This window comes from Alligator sinensis, unplaced genomic scaffold, assembly GCF_000455745.1.
Source record: "Alligator sinensis unplaced genomic scaffold, ASM45574v1 scaffold50_1, whole genome shotgun sequence".
Taxonomy (NCBI): domain Eukaryota; kingdom Metazoa; phylum Chordata; order Crocodylia; family Alligatoridae; genus Alligator; species Alligator sinensis.
The window spans coordinates 1,952,359-1,973,213 of NW_005842059.1; the positions used below are offsets into that span (position 1 = coordinate 1,952,359).

Below are 20,855 nucleotides of genomic sequence, written 5' to 3' on the forward strand. Positions count from 1 at the left end.
GTGCGACGGGCACCTTCCCTGTCACAATGAATTCAAAGTAGCAGCATAGGCGGCATTCAGAGCCCTCGGATCCTGTTAGCGGAGCTGTTTGTTTTCAAAAGCACCCTCCCTTCCCCAAAACGCCTTCAATCCCATGCAAGGAGGAATCTGCCCCACCGAGCACTTCAGCCAGGCATGTTCAGAGGCTCTGGAGAGGGATTGCTTAATGCCAGAGAAATTAGCCTCCCAATTAGCTCTTAGCAAGGCTGCTCCTCTCCTTGATCTCAAGGGAGGAGAAAAAAAGTTGCTTTTAAATTCTCTATCTGGTGGTATTAGACTTAAAGGAAACGCAATGATGCATCTGTCATCATTCGGCTCCTCCGTGTTGACTGCTCATATTAAGCAAGCCACATTCCTTCGCTGCTTAGTAATCTCTGATGTTCCCTTCCTCCTTGGGGAGACAAGTCCTAGCTTGACATAGATGTACCTGTTGATCTACATAGGAGAAGCCAAGCTGCAAAGCAGCTGACAGCACCTGTTTAGGTGTTGGAGAGATGGAGCGTTTCGCATGGCGTTGCTTCTCCCAAGGTTTCTTGCCAATGTGATCTTTTCATCCATCATGCTGGGTTGTGCGGCAGCTCGGCCCAACGAGAGAGACCTTTGCCATTGACTTTGGTTTCCAAAGGGTTCTCGAGCCTGCCCGTGTCTTCCTGCGAGCAGGTAAGCACATGCCGGGGAGAAGTTGGAAGCCAGTCAAGAAAGGGCAGGTCTCTTCCCAGCAGGGCTGTCCTTCCCAGTGAGTAATACAGTGTCTGCTGCTCTGCCAGAGAGCAGGGTGGAAAATGAGCCCTTCACTCTTCTCCCGGGAAAAGACGCTGTGAGGAGGAGCCCTCACATCCATCCCCTCTTGGGCTGCCCCCCTGAATCCCGGAGAGATGACAGCCGCAGAGGATCGTGTCCTGAAGTACTGAGCGCTTGCAAAGACTGAGGTTTTCTCTTGACGGTTTTATCTTCCAGCTCCATCGCATTGTCCTGGAGTTTACCATGGATCAGCTGCAAGAGCCCAACTCATTGGCGTCCCCGGCACCAGGTAAGGAAAGGATCCCGCAGCTGGGAAAGAACTTGTGTTTAGAAGGAAAATGAAAGGCAACAAGGGTGTTTCTGCTCTCAGCAGGTGATGGTGATTTGAGCTGGGTTGTGTGAGTCTTTCAGTCCTCCCTAAAGCATCTGCTCATGGAGGGATCACCCCTTATTCTTGGATCTGGACCCTCACAGAGGGTCCAGCCGGCACCGGAAGCACAGTGTGGGTTGGCTGGGGGATCGTGTACGCTCCTAGCTTGTTTCTAAGGAAAGTTGTTAAATGCTTTTAAACACCTAGGGGTGTAGGCTGCTCCAACCATAGACCGGGGAGTCTTATCAGGCTTTTTCTGCTTGCTTCAATGAGATGCTCTAGACAAAGTATAGGCACAGTCTGCAAGAGCCAACTCGGTGACACAGTGCATGCCAGAGCTAGCGATCTGGACCGGGAAAGTGTTTCATGACATGTTTTTTGGGGCGACGTTGGCCTCCTTAGCATCAGGATGTGTTGGCTCAGAGCATGTGCCGCACACATTTCTCTGGAGGGGCCCATCAGCCGTGACTCACAAGTGTGCTGTTGGAGGAGCGCGCTTGCACTCGAGACAGGGTTTTCTTGTGCAACCTCATTTGGCTGAGCTGGAGTCGGTTTGCGGGGGAGACAACTGCAAACATCTCCAGCAGGAAGTTACCAGCGATCTCCAAAATGCGTTGTGAGCACCAAAGTGCTGTCACTTAGGCTGATAAATGTGGTGCTGCTGCAGCGTTGTCGGAGAGGATTGCCTCGAGCATTTGTTAAATGTGTCTTTAGTAAGACGGCTTGGGAATGGGAGACAAACGCATCCCACCGCCGGCCAAAGCAACTGCAGGGATGTCTGGGATTTGCAAAACCAAAATGGGGAGGGGTGGGGGGATTTCCTGCATGTAAGAAAGAAGGGAAAAAATATGTGGAAAGTGAAATGTTGTGAAATTTGGGCTCAGCTCCAGGGTGGGTGAATCCACTGAGAGGAAGGATCAGACTGTCTCGCGCACTGCTTTGGGGGATTTTTGTGCGTGTTTCTGTGTCTGGTATCGATGGGCCAACAAATTAATCAAACTTCCAGGCAACTAAGGGCAAAACCCTTTATCATGAGAAGCGGATGTTAATGTGGAAAGGACGTAGCTTGCTTCCTGGGAGCTGCACCGAGGGAGAGATGAGGATCTGGCTTGCTGCCCTGCTTTCAGACAGGGAGGGCCAGGCTGGGATTGCTCAGGGTCAGAAGAGTTTAGTGGGTGCCAATGGGACGAAGGCAGCAGGCAGTGGGGCTGAAGTCTGGCCTTTGCAAGGATTCCCTTTATGCTGAAATCCCCTCTGGATTTCCCTTGGGAAGTCTCTCCCCGGCTGTAATACAGAGGAGCAGCTGGAAACAGTCTCCTTGCCAGACTCCGGGAACCTGACTAGTTGAACATGTCGCGTGCTGGGAAGCTGGCCCGCTCCAGCTCACAGGATGATCTCTGGAGCAGCGGGCAACACAGGGGACAGCTCTGCCAAACAGGGTGGTTGGTGGCTTGCAATGCGTGGTACTTTTTGACAGCAGGTCCCCGGGTCAAACAGTCGGCCACACTGCTGCTTCTCCGGGCTGGGCCGCCCGGGGGTTGTGGTTGCCACGGTCTGTAGTAAACTAGACCACTCTGCAGTAAACTAGACCATGATCTCAAGTCTTTCCTAAACCAGGTAAAAGCCAAGGGACCAAACTTTGCTTCGGGCCACTGTCTCAAAGACCTCCTTGGCTTTTAGCAGTCACACTTCCCTTATTCTCGGTGAGCTGCTCAAGCCTCTCCCCACTGCCACCACATCTCTTCTGAGCTGGCCTGGTCCTCTTTCTATGGCTGGCTGCTGTCTGCTTCTTCCTATCCCCATGGTTAAGGTCCCTTTTGCTTTTCAATCGCTAATTAGGGCTGAGTAAAACTCTTTTCCGAGGGATGTGACATTTTCTGCTAAAAGCTGCAGATTTGGGTTGAGCAAAACATTTTGCAAATTCATGACGAATTTTGCTAAACTGTTTCAGATGATAACATAATGCATGTAAAAAAAGATCTGGAAAAAGTCCAAGCGCAGCATCTTGACACATTGAAGCTGCGTGCTGTGGTCTGAAGCAGTGCTTTAATTCTAAATCTGCCTGTGTTTGGTTCCGGAAAAAAACATTTTAATTCCCCCTCCTCAATGCAACAAGCCTTCTTTCAAGCTGAAACACTGACAATTCACTTTCCCAGCAAACTGAAAAGAAAAATGACTTATTTGCCCAGCCACATAGCAAACTGCCATGAAAAATCTGCTTTGCTCTTTGATCTGCAGCTGGTGACATGTGCAAACTTTGAGGTTTTCAAAGCTGTCGAGAGGCCGTCCCCGCATAATTCCCTTTTGTTCCATTCGCTAAATGTCCCAAAAGTGTTGAAAATCTTGGCCTCGATCTGCACGAAGAAGCCCCTGCGGTTCCATCACGACCAACGAAGCAGCCTATCTATCACCTTAGCACCCCTGTATCCGCTGCAGGCAATGAACTGCTGGAAAAAGCCAATTCTGAGGACAGCACGCATAACAAAATGCAGGTCTTATTGCTGCCTTGGCTTGATGGACGTGGAAAGCCAGAAAACCGGTTTTCCCAGATCTACCCAGGGAATGCAAGAGTCAAACTCGAGGGAGGTGCTGAACATGTCCCTGACTCCTCCTAGATTAGTCAAGTTGGGCAGAAGTCAACATTTCTGGACAAGAAGGCCTCTGCCACGTGCATTGGCTGCATCTGTCAGTGTATCATAGACTCTCGTCCTTCCCAAAGCACAATCACTGGAGTCTGGTGGCTTCTTCAACTAGAGGATAAATAAAAGAAAGACCTCACGGGGGGCTTGGCAACCGTCGTGCATTTTGTGGCTCATGGGAAATAGCCTCAGGGCACAGGAACTCCTTGGAAAGTCCAGCATGCTGCTGTCCTTCATAGCTCATGCAGGACCTGCTCTTCGAAACAAGTGTGTGAGATCGGTGCTACAAGCACTCCGGCGCTCCACCAGAGAGGAATGGTTAGCATCTCCGCTCCTTTCCTGCAGGCCTCCAAGGCAGACCTCAAGGACCCAGCTGCAAGCGCAACACGGCCTCGAAGCCATGGCTGTAACGTTTGCAAATAGTTTTCCTTAATTCCCAATGCTTCTTGCTGACACCTGCCATTTGTTTGTACCTTTGGATGGAGGATTGTTTTCTGATGAACCTTCATATGGTCCTGATCTGAAGCCACTGATCACTTGATTGAACCAGCCTGAGCTACATTGCATCCAGGTGAATCAGCCGTAAGATGCTGAAGCGGGCTCGAGCCCAGCACGCCATGCTAGTATAAAAGCTGCCGTCTCAGAGAAACTGGTCTAGAGGTAACTTGTGTCAGACTAGAAGGCAGGAGACTTTTGCACAGAAAGGTCTCTCTGATGTGAGGCAGTCGCACCGGCAAAAAGGTCTGCGTTGCCCAGATCCAGCCAGGACCCCTGTTGACACATCCACAGGGGCTGGACTAGATGACCTCCTGAGGTCCCTTCCAGCCCTAACTTGCTATGATCCAGGAAAACTTGATTCTGCTAATGCACGTGGCCCTCCCATTAGGAACGGCACCAACAGCTGGCATGCGAGGCTACAAGCCTGTTAGTGCATCAGGGATGCCATCAAATCTCTATCCTCAGTCTAGTGTGCTGCCGCGGTTAGGATTGGTCCGGGAACTCATTGCAGACCCAACCTTGCTTCTGCCGAAAAGCGGAGTCACACCAGTGGCTTCGGGACGGGTAAGGCCCTGTCTGACGTGGTGCGTGTGTCTGAGCAGCAGCCCCCTCCAAACCGTTGCTGGGTTTCGGGATGGACCTGGTGTGCTGTCTCCACACGTGTCCACCGAGGGTAAGGTGGCACTGACGGGTCGTGAAAGCATGTTTCCATAATTCAGTAAGGCGAGCTCTACCAATGTTACATGCATGAGTGGGCCCTCTTTGCCTGAATTGTCTAGTAAAGCTAATGATGCTCACTCATTGCACTCACCCTACTCACTTGGGCAAGGGTTACTTGGTCAGGAAGGCTTCAAAGTTCAGGTCCTAAGATGGCACCAGATGGCCCTTAAAAAAGGATATGTGATTAACTCCTGGAGGTTGGGCTCTGTCTGGGTAGTACCTTATTCTGCACTGAAGCTGATGAGTTTGATTATGAAGTGGGGGGAAGGTGCCCTGGCTCTGGCTCCCAGCACAGAGACGTAGCGAGCTGTGCTAGTCTCAAGTCAAGCAGAAGGCAGGGTACATGTGCACCTTAGAGACTAACCAAAGTAGATCATGGTATGTCCCCACCCCGGGTCACCTGACAGGACATGCATACAATTGATGACATGATAGAAACCAGCCACCAATTATTATTCATTTCTCGTAGAATAACTTTGTGGCTTATTCCGCCTTTTATCACGCCATAAACTGATTTAATGTGTGGCTGGGTCACAGCTTAAGGCATAATTAACTGGTTAATCACATCTTAAGTGTAGCATATGGCAGAGGCCTTAGGCGCATATCCACCCTACCTTCTCCCAGGATGGAGTCGTGGCTCTCATTGCTGGTCACACCTCTCTGGTCCTGTTCCCTTCACTATTACCCCAGAGTGGCCATGGCGATGCACCGTCTTACCGACTATGGGAGGCTTTAGGCCCAGTTCTCTGCTCACTCGAATTGGACGGTTCTGTCAAAGGCAAGGAGCCCTTGGGCTATAGGAGTTGATCCAAAGCCCGCGAAGGTAAGTGCAAAGAGTCCCCGGGTCGTCCAGGTTGTTCTGACAACTGAGATCAGCAGAGACCTGGGAGCAGAGGCGAGGGGTACTTAGGGCCTGATGGTTACCAGGCTTCCAGGAAAAGCTAGATACGTTTCTAGGAAGAGCCTTAAAGTTTCATTTGGGATGGAATTGTATGTCCCTGATCCAAAACTCAGTAAAGATGATACGAGTGTTTCAAACACGAGAGGTCCTGTCCAGGGAGACACAAATAACTCTCTTCTGGTATTTGAAACCCATGAAGAAGTGTACTCAGTGTGTGTGTGTGTGTGTGAAATTTGCAGTAAACATTACTGAAATACTATTTTGGATTGAAAAAAAAGACATTTTTTTGTATTCCAAAAAGGAATATTTTGACTTGGAATATTTCAGGGTTTCAGTTCGTTTCATTTTATTTTTGTCTGCATCGATTTGGCAACATTGGTTACAGACCAAAAAAAGTGCGGTGTTTATCTTCAGACAGGGAAAACATTGTGGCAATTAAACCAAATAATAATAATCACCCAGCTTATAGTCCTTTCTGGTGTTGGAGCCCTTGCTCCGCTTCTGTGTTAAACACAGAGACTGTCATTAGGGCCGGTGCATTGGAAGTAGGATCAGTTAGGATCTGTATGACTGTGAGGTTCTCCTGTGGCCAGCAGTGATTTCACTTTTCCAAGCCCACGTGCGAGGTAGAAGTGGTTGCAGATTTTTGCAAACACTCACAGGAGCAAGATTGCGGGTCAAATGTTGGGCCTTTTCCTTTTCAGCGCTGCAAAGCCTTCACTACTGGTTTCTTACAGAATTAAAATTTGCCTCTGCATCCTCGTTTCCTTCCACATCCTAGCAAAGGAAATCAATTTAATCGGGCAATTTAGTGAATAATTAATTTTCTTAATTTGTTTCAGTTGAAAGCAGAAGGGCAGGAAAAGGCCTTGGAGAAGTAGCTACAAGAGGGAAAGTGTTTTGCTCCTGCTGGTGGGGGGACTTGGGTTGTCCTGGTGTCTCCATTGTGACGACACCTCGCAGGGGCATCATAAGACACCCCCACTTCAGAGCAGTATCAGGTCTTGAGCCATGACCCCTATTAGAGGCATGGTGCAGAGGGCACGCGTGTTGGTGAACTGCCCCACAGTCCTGCTACTCCAGAGGAACCGCAGATCTCACTAACCCCTTACACCATCCTACCGACATGTCTGCTCTCGTGCTGGCCTGGCTGCATGGGCCAACGCAGTGAAGTATAGAAAGCCACGGCATCACCCTTGCCCTCTGCCTTCTCCATCTGGCACTGCTCCTGCTCCCAACTCCGTCCTCAAATGCTGGGCATACAAGGCTAGGAGTATGCCCATGCCCTGCCCAGCTTTAGGGAGGAGTGGAAGGAGCCTGTGCCACACGGTCTAGCCCAGTGGGGGCCACCGTTGTTGACAAACGTGCCACAAATTAGCCCCACCCCCTTCCTAAGAGCCACTCGGATCCCCGTTTCCTGCCTGATCTACTGTTCTTTCTGCTCCCTGCCCTGTGTTCCCTCCTGATCTGCTGCTCTGCTTTCTTCTCCCAGCTCCCTGCCCAGTCTGCTGCTCTGCTTTCTTCTCCCAGCCCTCTGCTCCTTGCCTGATCTGCTGCGCTGCTCTGCTCTCTTCTCCCTGCTCTATCCATCGCTGTGCTGCCTGTCCCCTCCCCTATCTGCCATATGCCACATACACTTGCCCACCCCGGTCTAGCTCTTCACCTCCGTAGGAAGTGAAACCAAACCCTTCCTAAAGGGCATGTCTACACCTCCTCCAAAGTGACATTAAGACTGTCAAGAGTCAAGCCCCAACCCCTTGCTCCTGCTCCACACCCACCATCGGTCTTGCAGTCCTTTGGGCAGGTGCCTAGTGGGGCTCTTGGCTTGGGTGGGTAGAGTTTGCTTCCAAGGGACGGTCTCTTAGTCGCCTATGGGAAATTGGCTTACTGTTACGTGAAAGACTTATCTCACACACTGGCTTTTGACCTTTGGGGATGGGGATCAGTGGATAACCATACAGGACAAGGAGTCAGAAGGCCTGGGCTGTACTCCTGGCCTCCCGCGGACAAATCTGTATGACCTTGGGCGCGTTCGGGCATGCCTCGCTTTCCCCATCTCTGGAGCAGAGGAGGAGATGCTTTACCTGCCATGCAGACTCGTCCTGAGGCTTTAATTAGTGTTTGGTTTCCTCCTCTCACGCGGGGATCTCAAACCACTTCACAGGCCACATTCCCGCTCCGAGGCGCTGACCTGCCACTTTGTTGTCTCGCAACCATCGCTTTGCTCCTGCACGGGAAGGGTCTGTTGCAATAGTCTGAGGCTGGCCCTGGGCTAGCAGCCTACCCAGCCCTGGCTTTCTGCCTTTTCTGCCTGGCTCACGTGCTACTGAGCTGTGCTTGGCTTGGCCCCCACACCTGCTACCACCCTCCCCAGAAGTCCCGAGCTCCCTGCAGCACCGTAGCCTTGGGGACAACGATCGCTGTCTTTCCCAGCCAGGGCAGGCGAGGCCTGGCCACGGCAGGCCGTTTTGGCAGGACCCGCAACATAAGGATGGAGAGTCAGTAGATTCATGCGGACCTATGTTTCAGGCTCCATATCTCTCCTTCTAGGGGTGGAAAACAAAACCCAGGCATAGCTGGCACACAAAACTATGGGGTGAGGCATCCCCATGCCTCCTGCTGCCCTTTTTTACTGTTTAGGAGGGCCTGATCCTGGGAGGCTGAGTGCTTTGAAGTCTCAGTGCTTCCTTGCTCAGCACCTCCAGGCCGCATCCTCCCAGATCCTCTGCAGCAAGAGGGGGGCGGCCCACAGCCTATTTCCCTACGCGGTGACTTCCAGTGCTGTGACAAGGGCTGCCCATTGTTCTGTCTCCCAGTCAGTTTGGTTTTCCCATGGCATGGACATCCGCTGGCATATCAGATGCCAGTGGGTATAGCGTGGTTCCATCTCTTCCCTCTCCCCTCTCTGAGCAGTGAGGATGAGGCGTCATTCAGATGAGCTTGGGGGACCTCCCTGGGGACGTATCATCTCCTCCCCTGTCATAGGGCACGGGCTGAATGGTTGTGTCACTGCTACAAGCTGCTGTGTCCATGATTGCTCTGGAGAGTCTGTCCATCCATCCATGCATGCATCCATGCATCTATCTATGTATGTATTCATCCATGTATCCATCCGTGCATCCATCCATCCATGTATCCATCCATGCGTCTATCCAGTATGTATTCATCCATGCATCCATCCATCCATCCATGCATCTATCTATGTATGTATTCATCCATGTATCCATCCGTGCATCCATCCATCCATGTATCCATCCATGCGTCTATCCAGTATGTATTCATCCATGCATCCATGCATCCATGCATCCATCCATCCATCCATGCATCTATCTATGTATGTATTCATCCATGTATCCATCTGTGCATCCATCCATCCATGTATCCATCCATGCATCTATCCAGTATGTATTCATCCATGCATCCATGCATCCATCCATCCATCCATCCATGTATCCATCCATGCATCTATCCATCTATGTATCCATCCACACATCCATCCATCAGTTACTTTGCCCACATAGATGTTGATGTCTTGGCTGTTCTGCACATGTAAACCTGACCCAGGAGACAGGAAGCCATCATCTCTCAGGTGGCATACAGGCATTTCTTTGGTGCTCAGACTCCTTAAATGCCTCTTCTAGAAAGGCCATGTTATCATCAAAATCCCCTGATTATGTCCTTGGCCTGCCTCCTTCCAGGCTTTCTCAGTCCCACACAGCCAGTGTTGGGTGCCGTCCCAAGCCATACCAGACCATCAGATCCTGAAGGCTATACAGCATGAGGGTCAAAGAAATATTCGTGCCCTTGTTTTAGCAGCTGCCCAAATTCTGCTGTTCCCATTGAAGACATTTGGAGCTGCCTGCAGTCAGTACCTCGGAAAATCTGACCCATGCCAACTGTTTTGGGGGTGACTGCCAACCGAGGGGAAGGCAAGGCAGATTCCAGCTTGCATATCTGGAAAAGTAGTGACAGTTGTATGTGATCTCTATTGCAGGATGGTGGTGTCTTTAAAAAGAGGGGCAAGGTTTGTTAGGTTATGAAATTGGAGCTGCTCATATCAAAGACCCCAGGTGCCTTGAAAACTGGGATTCTGCCTGGTCCCTGGAAGGATGTCCTGTCCCTCCCGGCCGTGACCATCTTTCCAGTCTGCTAGCCTTGGATATCCATGGCTATAGAGTAGCCAGCTGGGTTCCTGCAGGACTTTCTGACCCTCCCTTCCAAACCGCCATCACGTGGCACTTCTGGGGAGGGTAAAACTACTTGGTCATTGGCCTTCCTTCTTTCTACCACTGCTCAGGGGGCTCCTGGCCTTATGGACCGTATTGCAGCGATAATGGTCAGTCACTTGGACACTTGTCATCCACACTAGTCTGTTGACTGGCAGGCTGGTGCCGGCGTCAGTCGGTGGAATAGCAGCTCCAAAGGCGTTTGACCGATGGTACCTCCAGCTACCAGCATGCAGGATCTGAAACGGAGCTCCAGAGGAGCTGGGGGAATCATTGCGGCAGGAAGCCTTTGTGCAGAAAGATGTGAATAGAGAGAATACACTGCTCAGAGGAGCTAATGGGCACGGTCTTTCAAGCAGGTTGATGATAGATGAGATGAGCCAGGCCAGCATGCTTGGCTTTGCCCCTCTCTCGAGGTTTGGGAAGCGTCTGGGTTTCAGGAGTATCTGCTCCCCACTCCCACACCAAGGGAAAGCCTGTTGGGATGGGCAGGTTTTGGTACCAGCCATCTCTTTGGCACCTGTGGGAGTGCTACTACTAGTTTCCTACACTGAGAAAGCTGCTCTGCCTGCTGAAGCTTCAGTCAAGCTGCAGTTGCAGACGACTGGGTTTCTAGGAAGTGGGGAATAAGGCAGATGTCCTATTTAACAGCACGGAGAGAAACAAACACACAATCTGTATCATGCAAGATCTCCCGGTGCCAAGGGATGTTGCAAGGGAGAGCTCAGGCGAGACCAGAGGCGCAAAACACGAGGAGCTTAACCCGATTTCCAAATGGATTCCTGTTCCCATGCCGCGCGGGACGTCAGTTCAGACAGAGACCACTGCAGCTCCAGGCAGGGAGGGTTCAAAAGCGAGGCCTGACTGTCAATCGTGCTGTGGAGCTGCTTTCCTGCCCGGAGGGAGGGAGCAAGCCTGTTCCCGGGTCTGTTGGTTTTCTTTTTCTCCGGAGGATCTTGTGTTGTCACGCCTGCGTGATGAGCTTTCACGGACGCTTTGGTTATGGCTTCAATTATGAAAAACATGTCAAACTGGAGTGGGGGAAATAACAAGGGTTATGAAAGCCAAAAAATGACTATAATTGATGCTCCCCTCCCTCCCAATCACATTTTCCTCCCGTCTGTTTGTAAAGGGCTGGCCAATCCTGCTCCATCCGTGTGATGCAATATCTCTCCCCGGGGGAACCCACTGGCAAGGAGATCTGTGTCGGACTAATGAGGTTTCCAATCTGAACCAACCAGAGTTTCAGCTCTCCTCGTTCCAGATACGACATTTGCCATAAAACCAGAAACGCAGCGTTAATAAAGGGCAGTATCTTGCTTCCCACCGTGTTCGTGCTTCATGTAGCCATTACTGGACTCAGCAAATGCAAAATACTGTACCGGGTATGGCTCTAACTGGGTTTTGGTTGTGCTGTGTCTCGTTTGGTAGGATAGCGTTGTTAGCCGTGGGTTTGATGCTGAATAAGCCAGGCTCCTTTGTACTGAGAGTGTTCACTAAATACCTGCTTCATCATGACCTGCAGTTCTTGGGACAGTTTCCCCTCCTGTAACTATATTCTGAAATAGGGCCTGCAAGGGAGAGCATAACGACTGGACCGGACCGGGCTTTGTTTTAAAGCAGCATGTTAGAAGATGGCAAAAGAGTCTCATGTCCCTGTTGCACGGGCATGAAGAGGGGGCTCCGGCTGAAGATGTAACGCAATGAAACGGCCCCTGAGTGCACAACTAGAAAGTGCTTTGGCCCCCTCCTGACTCAGCCTCTGCTGTCCGGTCATTAAATGTGTGTGTGCAGGTCGGGTTAGGGTTAGGGTTGGGGGGTGTCAAAATGCTGGGAAAGACAAGTGGGGTTCTTTGGTTAAAACTGGCTGGGTTTTTTTTTTACTTCAGTGAATATTTTCACGATACATTCAAACTGTGTGTGTGTGCAATATACATAGTATAAACTAGTATATAATATAGACTAGTACTGTATATACTGTTGATATGTAAATTGAGATACACACACACACACACACACACATTAATTGAACCTAGCTTCGCTGCGGAAGATTAATTTGATTTTTTACATTTTTTTATAACCTTTTGTCATAATCATCATCATCTTCACTTTATGTTTTATGCATCATTGCCTGTTCCAACTTCAAAAGCTTTCAGACCATCATTTCCATCTGCTTTCTTCTCTTGTCGACTGTAATTGAAATTTTTGATATGGGTGAGCTACCAATCCCCACAATCTGGCCTCCGGATCTGACCTCCAGAATAAGAGATTTCATTTATATATATATATATATATATATAGAGAGAGAGAGAGAGAGAGAGAGAGAGAGAGATAGATACACACATATACACACACACACACATAAAAATTAAATGTTATATATTAAAAATTAAAAATTATACATATGTGCATATGTGTGTGTGTGTGTGTGTATATATGTGTGCGCGCGCGTGCGTGCGTTTATAGGGTGAGTGCTTGGTCTATATATATATATATATATATATATATATATATATATAAAATGGTAAATTAAATATTTCAGTTATGGTTTTTATTACATTTCCCCCCCAGGTTTTTTAAATGCATATTAGCAAAAAATGAGTCTGTTCCAACCCCAAATCCCCACTTGGACATTTCAGGTTTTGGGGCTGAAGCAGGTTTCCACTTGGGAACCAGCACCAGAGTGTGTCTCAGCTGCAGGGCCCAATCCTGGGAGGGGCTGAACCTTGGTATTGCCCTTTGCCCCTGCTGGGGGTTGTGGTGGCTTGTAAAGCTTTGCTTCTGCAGGCTCTATATGACCATGGGGTTTGATGAAGCCAGGAGCTCTCTCGTCTTCTGCTGGGTCCTGACCCGAATGGCAGCTGTCCCGAAGAGCAGAGACCTCCCTTACAGTCATCCTGCCTGGCAAATCTCTGCCATCCAGTCCTTTCTGCCTCTGTGCTTCTGAAACGGCCGTGCCCAGCTTTCACAGACGGTCGTGTGCTCTGGGCTGGGCTGTGCTGCATAATAGGATTGCGATGGTCTAGTCTATCCATTTTTCATCCTCCCCTTCACTTGACTTAAAGAGTCTGGGGGGACAGAGCTGGGGGGAGGTGATTGCCTTTAGCATGGGCCTGCTAATAGACTTGCAGCGTGGGAGGGGAGGGCGGCATCGGGAGGTTTAAAGATTTAGCTAACCCCGGGGAGAAGGGCTCTTTGCTGCCTACTCTGTGCATCAGCATCTTGGGCTGGCCTTGGGCCAGCTGTGCACGTGCGTTTATGGGAGCGCACTGCCCTCCCCACCACGGCAGTAGCTACCGAGCGAATCGCTCCTCAGCTTTCCCAAGGATGGCACAAGGTTGCACAACAGCACGACGTTGCGTTGAGCAAGAAAACCACGCTGCCTACGACTGCCACTTCCAGAACACATTGCAGCTGAGCCGATGCCTCGGACTGGGAACCCATCCAATATGAGGATACGCTGGATTGGCGAGGTGCTGGGTGTCCGAGACATGGCCTCTGCTCCCAAGACCGAAGCATGTGGTTGAACCACCCCAAGTTCTAGCTTCTCATTCCCTTCCAGAGCCAGGGCTACAGCATTCCCTATAAAACCAGTAACACCTTAATGAAACATTAAGAAAGGGAAATATTGGCTTTGGTTGTCATTGGCAATCCCTCAACTGGAGGATGATCTCCACCTTGGCTCATAGATGGGTCCTGAGATGACTTAGGAGACTTGAGGTCTGCCTTCAGCGTGTCCTTGTAGCACTTCCTCTGACCACGGTGAGATCTCAGGCCGTCACTAAGCTGGGAGTAGAGCACTTGTTTTGGGAGCTGGGCACCCGCATACAATGTCCAACCTTGCAAAGTTGGTGCTTGAGGATCACCGACTCGGTGCTGGTAACATTGGCTTCAGCTGGCATTGGTGCGGTGATCTTCCCGTGTGCTGCGATGGGTTTTCCAGAGGCATTGTTGGTGATACCTTCTCAGCCAATCTACCCTGGTGGTGTGCTGCGACGTCTTCCAAGAAACTCGGTGGGAGGGAATATCACCAGCCTGGCGATAGTCTTTCCCAGTGCTGCTCAAGGCTGTGAATCCCCTGTACGAAGTGAGCAGGTCCCCCTTGCAAAGCACCCTGTTCCCACAGGGGCTCGAAGTGATGGTGCTCAGCCAGCCCCAGACCCCTCTGTCAGCTGGAGCACATACTGCTCTTGGCCAGGTCCTGTCTTGAGGATGCGCTACCCCGAGGACAAGGGCACCTTGATGTGCAGCAGAGAGCAGCCCCATCCTGCAGCCCACCCTGCCTAGCTGGGACCCATGGGACCAGCCAGAGCTGCTTGGTGGGCCCGATACGCTGCCCAAGCCCAGCTGGTGTGCCCTGACCTCACACTGCCCATGCCACCCTTGCCCTGGCAGACCTCAGGCCCTCAAGGGACTAAGCCAAGCTGAGAGCGCAGCCTCCTGCTGCTTTGCTTCCCGTCCCAGAGCAGCGGTTAGGTTGCAGCTGGTAAAGGACTGTAGACTCCTGCTCTCGAAGCCCAAAACCCACCTCTTACAAAGTGCATTTGCCCTGGCAGCACTTCAGGCTGAGCAGCAGCAGCGTCAGCCCGCAACCTGCCCTTGGGACACACCTAGCCAGATGAGCCAGATGGAGATCCCTCCATCCCGGGGTTGTGTTAGCCCTGTGCAGGGAGATCCTGATTTGCTTTCCAGCTCTGCCACAGACTCTCTTGGGCAAACTTATGTAATGCCCCAGGCCTCAGTTTCCTCTGTATAACACTAGCATGTTGCTTCCATTGCCGGGCTGCTCTATTTAGATTGTAAGGTCCGTGGATATGTACAGCACCTAGCACAGTTGGGCTGTAGTCTTAATTGGAGACTGTTACCCCAACCCACGAAGCTGTGATGGAGGGAATTACCCCAGGAATGGGTAACACTACCTAACTAACGCCAGTGCTGTCTGACCCATATAAAGCCCCTGGGCCTCCATCAAAGCCAGCGGGGTCATTCTGCATTTACGCAGCTGGAACAGAAAGAAACACTTGGCCCAAGCCTTGTAAACCTCTTTGCAGCACGTTCAGGCATGCGTCAGCCTTTGAAACCAAATCCCATTGCAGGACCACTGATGCGTTCCTCTGTCTTGGTGCTGCAAGAGAAGAGAGGGTTGCCAGCAGTGGACAACGGGCCTGTTCAGCATGAAAAGGCTCCTGCCGCTGCTTGTATTAATTGTGGTTAATTGTAGGCATGCGGGGAAATACCAGGGTAGAGCTATGCTAGGCTTCAACACCAGCTGAGCCAGGAGAGTCTAGGGTGAGCACTGGGGAAAGGACAAGGTTGGGCTTGGGATGGGGCATGTGCAAGGGAAGGCAAGGGAGAGATGGCAAAGGAGTAGCCCTGGAAAGCGCACAGGGGCATATCATGAGGGCACGGGAGTGGAGAAAAGAGGAAGAGGCACCATCTTAGCTCATCGTGCTCCAGCAAAGCAAGGGCAGTTGAGTTTTGCAAAAGTCCTGCTTGCTAGGAAGCCTTGGAGCCAGGCCGTGGCTTTGATCTGTGCAGCACCGAGCTACAGGAGCAGCTCAGTCAGACAAGCATCTCGTGACCCCGAATACCAGATCCCCAGGCATTCTGCAAAACCCTGCCCAAAACCCTGTGGGTGCAATGCACCCAGGTCCTTGAGGAGTGCTCTGACATGTCCTCTGACTGGTACAGAGCGGGCAGCAAAAGCCACTGCCCTTCGCAGCCTGCTAAAGAGGGAAGCGTGCTGCATATGATGGGGCTGACTGCAATGCCTAGCCTTGCCTTGAGAGGGGCTCCATTGCAGTGCTAGGTGGTGATTGCTTGCATTGACGTGACAGTCCCTCCTGCTCTGCAAGCCCTTGGGCAAAGATGTTACCGGTCCTCACAACCCAGGGAACTGGGCAGCAATTTTCTTTGCCCAAAGGATTGGGCTATTTGGCCAGAGCTGTAAATAGGGATGCCTTCGGACAGCCTGAAATTGTGTCTTCGATGAACATGACATCAGGACCCAAACCAAACTCCTCATCTTGAGCACATTCATCTCATCTGAGACCTTAGTCCCAGGCTATGCAGGAAAGCCAAAAAAAAGCCACTTTTCCTAAAAGGTCAAACATAAGTGATGATACTTGACACACCATCAAATCTACCAGGGCTGCCTTTGGATACCTCTGAAATTGCATCTTCAATGATCGTGACATCAAGACCCAAGCCAAACTTCTCACCGACCAGAGTGGTGACTGCCCTGCCCTGTGGTCTGGGATTGCCTCACTGATCTGCCCCGAGAGGGGATTCCTGCCTGACCCCAACTCTAGCTTTCGCTCAAGGTGATGAAGGTTATCTCATCGTGGAGGGGTTGCACCCGGCGCAGATGTCAGGAGGCTCTGTCAGATCAAGAACCAGCTGGGTGGGGATGGGGCATAAAATCTGCCCTCGAGATAGGGTCAGGAAGGACATTTTACCCCAGGGTCATTTTTGTATGGACTGGGAGGAATGGTGCGGGGATTTTCATCCTCTGTAGTGGGGGGCATGGCCTTTACCTGGGATCTCTTGGGCATATATTGACAGCCTTTTACAGCTACCATGGTCCCCCTGCTTTACCTATGGCAGGTTCGGTGTTATGTCTTGCGCGCTGTCCGCATTGAGTGTGCAAGTTTGCTATGAGGTTAGGCTAGTCGGTATAGGATGTTTGGATAGGGCTGATCCTGCCGCAGGCAGGGGCTTGGACTGGATGGCCTCTGGGGGTCCCTTCCAGCCCCACTTCTCCATGATTCGGTGCCTCTCGGTGAATCGTGCCATCTTGCCTCCGGGACTCAGCCCTCCCCGTGTGCCCGGAGCCTGAGCGGGCTGGGGAGGGCTTTGCCCCATGGCCACAATCTCAACGTGGCTCTTGGGTGAAGCAATCGGACCAACTCATCGTGCAGGAATGAGACGGGCCCCATGCAAGCTGCGGGGCAGGGAGGCTCCGTGCTCAGCAGCCGAGCCTGCCGGGACTCGCGGGCCCGCTCAGGCTCCTGCCCCCTGGCCCCTTGCTCGAGCCGTCGGTAGAGATCCTGCCCTGCTGCGTGGGATTTGGGGGCTGGTTTTCACCATGGGCACCACCACAGTTGTGTTTCCCAGCTCGGGAGGAGACGCAGGGTTTCCCTGCCTTGCTTTTGCTGCAGGGGGGCTTGTGCAAGCTATGACGGCTGCTTGTCAGAGCAGTTTTGGTGCCCAACGACTCTACAGCCTCTGTCCCCCTGTCGATATGGAGCCAGGTCCTCTTCCATCTTGCTCATGCAGCTTGCACCTTCTGCATGCGGCCGGCTCTGTTTCCACCTGCATCTCTCGGGTGGTGACGAGCCCCTTGTTCAAAGAAACCCCATTTGGACCACGCAGGGGAGTTGAGGACCGGTCGCTTAAGCCGAAGCTTTTAGGCTTTGCATGAACCACTCCACAGTTGCATCCTCAGGGAAGGAGGTGATGCACGGCTGCCCTTGCAGCAAGTGGGGCGTGAGGCCACCAAGCTGATGCATGGGGGGAGTAGCTAAAGGGTCACGTCCTAGCCAGAAATGTGGACTTGTGCTTGCAATTTCAGCAGGCACTTGGCCCAAGATGGGCCCGATGAAAAGCCAGTTTTCAGACACCCCTACCACAAAGTACTAGGTCCCCTCGGAGCCCGATGAGGAGGAGGCTTGTCACTGACTTTGGCCCTCCGTCGCTGCGAAGCTGGTCAGTTGGTACTTTCCTGGGCTGCCTATTCTCAGCATTGCAAGGGCATGGTGCATCATCTGAGAGCGAGATTGCCACTCTCTGGAGGAAGAAGCAGCTTTCCTCCTTCCCGCACTTGCAGACCTGGACCTGTCTTCCTGCTGTGTGATGCACCACCTGTAGAGATCGAGCATGGGAGCAGCCGGGCTCCCAACCCTACCCCGACACGGTTGGTGTCCCTCCGGCTGTTGAGATGAGCTGGATCCCAGCAGACACTAAGCCAAGCAGAAGTCAGGATTGGCATTTGGGGTCCCATCTTTGCTGGACGGTGTTACCTGGAGTTTTTCAGGCCACTTTCTGCTCCGGGGGGGAGGGACGGCTTGCTCTGGTTTTCTCGTTCAGCAAGGCCACTGCTTCATGCTACGTGCATTGCCTGTTCCCAGCTGCGTTCGCCTTGCTTCCCATTGGAAATGCTCGGCCACCCCGACGTGGAGTTCCCCCTGGTACGTGCAGTCGGGCAGCTTTAAGGTGAAAGTATGTACTTGCTTTTCACCTTGAGTCAACAGCAGCACGATTAGAGGAGGGGGGTCACTGAGCCAAAAGCAAACAGAGGTGGGTGAACTGTATTACAAGCCTGGTCCCGATGGCGCTGCGTCGGGGGCGCTCAGCTCTGGGCCCTGGGGGAAAGCACCTGCATGCTCACAGCTTCCTCCCCGAGGAGACGGCGCTGCTCCCAGGAGGGGGCTGAGATTGTCTTCCTCTGACGCCAAGCAGACCCACAGCCTGATCGGGCTTTCAGGCTTCCCAACGTTAAAAAAAATATATTAGGTCACCAAAGCACAGCCTGTATGGTCAAGGGTATGTAGGACTGGAAGGGGCCATGGGGGACAGCAAGGCCAGGCCCCCGTGATCTCAGGTCGAGTGGAGGTTTAGCCCAGAAAGCATCTATGAGAGCATCTGCTCTGGCTCCAAACCATCCCTCTGGCCTCTGGCTTTTTGCTCAGCCCTGATCACTTTGGATGAAGCTTAACACATCTCGGGCACCCGGTTCATTTATTTCCCCCAGCGCCTCGTGGTCTCAACGCACAGGAGAGGAGAAATGCCCCAGGGCGCCCGCACGGAGTCAGCCGCTGTGTCTGCTGCCTCGGAGCAGGACACAAAGGAGTCTCCTAACCGGCTCCTAGGACAGGGCAGTGTAGCGCAGGGGTCGTGCTCTGCCTCTGCAGGCACGAGGTCAGGCTTGCTTTGGGATCGCCCTCACTGGTACCTCCTCACACAGGCCGAGGAGTCACAGACAGCTCAAGGTGCTCCTGGCCACCTCCCTCCCTTGTGTGCTACAGGTTTTGGGGGGTTTTACCAAGGAGAGGATGAGACGCAAATTGGTGCCCCTGGAGGTGAAGTGACTTGCCCAGGGTGATACAGTGAGGCAGTGGCAGAGGTGGGTAACAAGGGTTCAGGTCTACTCAGGGAGCATTTCCCACCCTCCACGCTCTAGATACATAGACGGGGCTGAGGCTGGCAGCCTGTGCACTGAGCAGCGTGCCCCGGTGCGAACATTGCTATGGGGGGTGGCTGTGGAAATGTGCCCGGGGGCATTGCCGCAGCCTCTGTTGGTTGGCCCCCGGATGCAGAGGAAAGCTGGTCCTCCCAAGCTAGTGCCTCTCGGGGGGCCAGAGTCCGATGCACCCCAGCGGGTGACCTGAGCCAGGCTATGCCCTCAGTGAGATCCCTCTCGGACTTTGCTTCCTCGAGTCCTGTGCCCCAGGAGAGCCCTGCGGCCACGGGGCGGCCCTGTGTGTGCCCGCTGCGGCCAGCCAGGAGCACATGGGGATTGGCCACCTCCAGGCCTGGGGATCACTGGCCTGGTGCAAGGTCAGAGGAGGGGGCTCGATGGCAATAAATGGCATTTGCTTTCATTTCCTTCTTTTTTCCTGTCTTTCTCTCCTTCTTCCTCCTTCTCGTCTCCATCACTGCGGGGGGAGGGTTTCTTTTTCCTTCCCCTCATTTTGCTTCCCTCGGTGGGTGCAATGCAGAGGCAATGAACCCTCAGAGGCGGAGGGCTGTGGTCGTGGCTCTCCACTCCCACCCCAGCTTCCAGAGCACTGGCCCTGTCACCTGCTCCTAACTCTCCCGTGCCACTGCCACAGAGAAGGGAGCTTTTGTGGCCGGGTCCATGAAGACAGCCTTGATCATAGGGCTCATGGCATTGACCTTGAGGCAGCCTACTTGAGGCAGGAGTCCCTGTGCTCTCAGGGCTGGGGGTGGGGAGGAGGTGCCACTTTGCTCATCCCCCGGTGTCATGAGCAGAAGGGAACTGGTGAGGATGCTCAAATCTCCATTCAAAAACCCAAACAACCCGTCACGCTGGGGCTAGGGCACGCCAGCGGCATGCAAGGGAGGGACGTGGCCAGCAGCACTCCTCAGCCTGTGTGAGGAGGTACCGGGTCACCCAGGGGCAGCTCGTGGCATAGCCAGGGCACACCACTGCACCGCCCTGTCCTGCTCTGGGGCAAGGCTGGGCCAAGGAGAGCCCCGGCAGAGCTCGGCGCTCTCCCGGGAGCTGCTGGAAGTGCACCTTTCTGCTTCTCATGCTCAGCTCTGCCCCACCAAGTCAACGGGACCGAACCGGGCGCTGGTCAGGGCTGGCTGGCTGCTGTGCAGAGGTCACAGGCTCTTTGTCCACTTCTCTCCCACTAAGACCTGCCTTTGGCACCATGGGTTTTCACCAGGGTTTCAGTGCTGCTTCTTTCCAGGGCCTACCACACTGTGGCTTGTAGGTGTTGAGTCAAGGCAGTGGCCTAAGGAACAGCTGCCCTGCTGCCCGCGGTGCCACTGTAGCATCCTCCAGCTGTGGAGGGGGCACCTGGCACAGTGACGAGAGAGATAGAGAAGTTACAGACTTTCCAGGAGCCGCTCAAAGGTGGGTTTTATTCAGCCCTCTGTATGTCCTTGCTTGCTTTCCGCCAAGGTTTGTATGAATCCTCACACGCCTACCCAAGGAAAGCCTGTACCCAGAGCACTTCCATCACACCCTT

At 52.6% G+C, this 20,855-nt stretch overlaps 1 protein-coding gene across 1 annotated transcript in view; it reads left to right on the forward strand.

The window, feature by feature from the left end:
- Positions 1 to 994: 994 nt before the first annotated feature.
- Positions 995 to 20,855, forward strand: part of FRMD6 (FERM domain containing 6) — a 135,523-nt gene continuing 115,662 nt past the window's right edge. The window contains exon 1 of the mRNA XM_006023088.3: positions 995 to 1,069. The gene's annotated coding sequence lies outside the window, so the exon portion shown is untranslated. The remainder of the gene's footprint in view (positions 1,070 to 20,855) is intronic.